The sequence below is a fragment of the Antechinus flavipes genome, chromosome 2, assembly GCF_016432865.1.
Source record: "Antechinus flavipes isolate AdamAnt ecotype Samford, QLD, Australia chromosome 2, AdamAnt_v2, whole genome shotgun sequence".
Taxonomy (NCBI): Eukaryota; Metazoa; Chordata; class Mammalia; order Dasyuromorphia; family Dasyuridae; genus Antechinus; species Antechinus flavipes.
In genome coordinates, this window is record NC_067399.1 from 507,318,600 (window position 1) to 507,322,900 (window position 4,301).

Below are 4,301 nucleotides of genomic sequence, written 5' to 3' on the forward strand. Positions count from 1 at the left end.
CAAATAACAATTAATTTAATTTACTTGTCTAAATGTTCTTTCTGAACCTCAATTTTCTCATTTGTAAAATGAAGGGTTTAGACTAATTATAATAGATAACATTGTTTATTATCTGCTAGGTACTATGCCAAGTGCTTTACAACTATTATCTCATTTTATTTTCACAACAATACTGGGTAGTAGGGGCCATTATTGTCATCTTCATTTTATGTATGAAGAACTGAGACAGAGATAAAATGACTTGTTCAGGGTCAAACATAGGTAATCTCTGAGGTCATATATGAAAACAAATCATCCAGACTCCAAGTCTTGTGCTCTGTCTATTGTACCATTTGGCTGCTTAGATTATTTATAAGATCCCTTATTAAAAAACAAACAAACAAACAAACAAACAAAAAAAAAACTTCATTCATTTGTAATCAATCTATTTTTCTGAGTTGGAAAGTGTTATTCTAAGGGTCTGGTTATTAATTATTAATGAATGACATTAGGGGAATACGTCAATCGGGTGTAAGAAAAAGACACTTCAGTAAAATTTAGTTCAACTGGATTATAGTCCTAGTTCTACCACTTACGGTGTGATCTTGACCAAATAATTTCCATTCTCTGTGGTTTTGTTTTCTTCTCTAAAAACAACCTTAGTTATTACCTGTCCCATCTACATCATTTGTCTAGTCTGAAAATCAAATAAGATAGCTCATGCTGTAGAACTTTAAAAATACTAATATACTATATACAATTAATAAGACACTATATAATTAGTATAATAATAATGTAACAAAAATGTCAGCATAATAATGACAGTATCAGTATTAGTTTAATTCAAATCAAAAATATTTATTCGGGCTTAATATGTAATTGTATTAAATGTGAGGGATCCAAAGGAAAAAAAATAAAAATCTCTGCCCTCAAGGTGTTTACTTTCTATTACAGTTATGCAATGTGTACACAAATTATTTGAATATGAAATATTTGAATACAGAATAGGCTATACTGTTCTGATACAAAGTAATATAAAATAGCTTCAAGCAGTCAGCTTGAGGATGGAGTGAGGAGGTAAGGAGATTTGGCAAGGCTTCATGCAGTAGCTGTTAGCCAAGTTATGCTATGAAGAAAATTGAGGATTCTATGGATATTTTTCACTTCTCTCATTATTCCCATGAAGGAACTGAGATTTAGAGAGGTGAGTGATTTTTCTAATGATTAGAACCAGGACTAAAAGTATCATTATCCCAAAGACTGTACAAAATAACAACAGCCTTAACATTAATTCTTACTTCTATTATAGGAAAAATGTTCTTTCATACTGCCTTAGAAAGCCCTTCAGAGATTTGACATATGGTGGATTTGGGATGGGGGTGAGGTTATAACAGGTGCAATGCTTGGAGTGTGACTTTTGGAAGAGACTGTATTTAAAAAGCCCTAATATCCATGCAGAGAATTAGTGAATCTGGCTGCCCAGCACGAGGATTTCCTGGCTCTCTAAGTTGGACATTCATTATGAAATGGATTTCAGACTTTTCCCAGAATCCTCTGGGGTATTGAAGAGATCCACTAATAGAGTTCTTTGTCCATCTCTGGCCTCCATGCTTTAATTAAATAGAGGGTGGAGAAGCTGGAGAACATTCAGGAAAGAGCTAGCAAACTATGAAAGGGAAGGGAAATAGGTTCATATCATTCTCCAAATCAATTCAAAACAGATTTTTTTTTTTTATTATTTTATGGATTGTCCCAGACTTGAAACCCTGGAAGTAATGAGTCCAACTGTGACTTGTAACTATACCTAAGATCAAGATGCATCATTGCTGATTGGATGTCCTCACAAGGCCTTTTTTTATAGAGGGCAGAGACTAGACTCTCAGCTCAGTCCATTGCTGGGCTTGGTGTCAACTCCAAGGAACAAGGTAGCCCCACTTTGGGTATCTCCCAATCTCTCTTCTTCTTCTTCTTCTTCTTTTGAATTTAGAGAGTCTGCATTTTTTTCCACAAGTTTTTCCAAAATGGGCATTCCAAAGTTCTACAGAGGCACTTAAAAGGATATTAAAATTGTTAATGTTAATACTGCTTTCATAAAAGCATAATTGTTTTAAAAAATCTCTCCTTATTTTTGTTGACCAATGTTACTATATTCTGTAATTGGGTTTATTTAGTTCATTGTGAGTTAATATGTTAGATTACTCTATAAATTTAAAGAACTAATATAAATCCAGCATTTGTTATCTTGGTATAGCACCCCAGCTTTGTTACCATTACTTCACATTTCCAATCGTCATCTTCCTTCTTTCTTACACAGTCTGAGTGTTTAAACTGCTAGGCCCTAGCAGTAAAGTTGGTCCTTTAGCTCTTTGATTTAGGGATCCACAACGAGAATAAAGAGACAGGGATTTTCCTTATTATCGAAAGAACTTGTAATAGATTAGTCCTCCCAAGATGGCCAACTCCAGAAGGATAATCATGGAAAGCAGCAGTTTATTAGTTGCCACTTTTCTAGACATAGAAGGCAAGATCTTTCGACTTTTGCTCAAGTTTTCATTTGTGTTCACCAATCGACTCTTTGTGCGTTCCAGCTGGTCTCTTTGGTTTCCTAATTCTTCAATGATTTCAGAACCAGTCTGATCCGTCTCAGTGGCAATATGGCGGGAGTGTCTGAGTGGCTCATTTAGGCTTCCAGAGCCTTGTAGAATTAAAACCCTTTGAGACTGCAGCTAATTCATGTGATCATTCTCTAAAGACATTTCTACTGTCTCCTCTGCTTGCAGGCGGCACCATCAAAAGAGTGCTCTCACCTCTTGCTGGAGCTTGGCCAAGTCTTTGCGATAGGTCCGAAGCTTGGCCATCATAGGGTTGCGAAAAGACAGGGGGCCATAGAACAGCTCCTCTTCCATCTCTGCCAGCATTTCATTTGCTTCCTGTTGTTCCATCAAACTCTCTGAAGAACGTCTTTTTCTCTTCCATCCCTCCAGTCCCCAGGAGCCTGTCAGGGACCCCTTGCAAGTCATAGAAGAGCCCGCGGAAGATCTCGTGCAATTTCTCGAAAGGCTCCAAGGACAAGGTGACTGCCATGGCGTAAGAGGCCCTGGGCTCAGGAGCCAATTTCTAGCTCAGCTTCTGGGATCAACTCTCGAATCTCGAATCCATTGTCCCCAGCAAGTGCCCTTACCACCCCGACATAATGGGAGACGCTCTTTCTTCTGCCTTCTTGCCTCCTTTTGTGTGTTGTGTCTCTTCCCCTTCCCTTTAGACTTAAAAATTTCTTAAGGCCAGATATTTTTTTTAGTATTAATGGTATTCCCAGTATCAGAATGCCTACCACATAATAGATGCTTAATAAATGTTTATTGGATTGGATTAAAGTTGTATTTAAAAATTGGGAAATCACTGAATTTTCCTTCCGGGGACACATACCTTTCTTTTTTCTACTTCTCTTTTTCACTTAGGTGATATAATAGATAGAGCACTGGACCAGTGGTCAGGACAACACAAGTTCTTATCTGGCTATTTGTGTCATGCTGGACAAGTCATATAATTGCTGTTTGCCTCAGTGAAAATAATAATAATATCTACCCACAAAGGTGTTGTGAGAACCAAATTAAATGATATTTGTATATCTCTTAGCAAAGTGCCTGTTATATAGTGGGCAGTTTATAAATGTTCATTCAATTTCTCCTCTTCCTTTTCTTTTCTCTTTGAATAGTAATACCTCTCTGGCTATCAGTTTCCTCTGCTCCCTCCACTCTTCACTGAAGAGCCACTCTTCGTTTTAGTTAGAGGTCAATAGAGAAGACAGAAGGCATTTTTTGTTTCTTAAGGCACACAATGTGCTAAAGTGTTAGGTGTTAGTGGATAATTCCTCCTCATGGAAATGCACATTTAAAAAAAATGAAGCCAATATCTTTTTTTAATTTAAATTTTTTAATAATAACTTTTAAATTTCAAAATACATGCAAACAGTTTTCTTTTTTTTTTAATATTTATTTATTTCTAAATTCCAATGTTAAAAACCAACCAAAGAGTAATTCTATATGTATAACAGATCCAAACATAAATTCCCTTTTCATATACCTTGATATTTTTTTCTTTTTTTTTTATTTAATAATAACTTTATATCGACAGAATCCATGCCAGGGTAATTTTTTTACAACATTATCCCTTGCACTCGCTTCTGTTCTGATTTTTCCCCTCCCTCCCTCCACCCCCTCCCCTAGATGGCAAACAGTCCTATATATGTTAGCTATGTTGCAGTATATCCTAGATACAATATATGTTTGCAGAACCGAACAGTTCTCTTGTTGCACAGGGAG

At 36.2% G+C, this 4,301-nt stretch overlaps 1 pseudogene; it reads right to left on the bottom strand.

The window, feature by feature from the left end:
- Window positions 1–2,393: 2,393 nt before the first annotated feature.
- On the bottom strand, window positions 2,394–3,063 carry LOC127547079 (vesicle transport through interaction with t-SNAREs homolog 1B-like; annotated as a pseudogene).
- Between the last annotated feature and the right edge of the window lie 1,238 nt (window positions 3,064–4,301).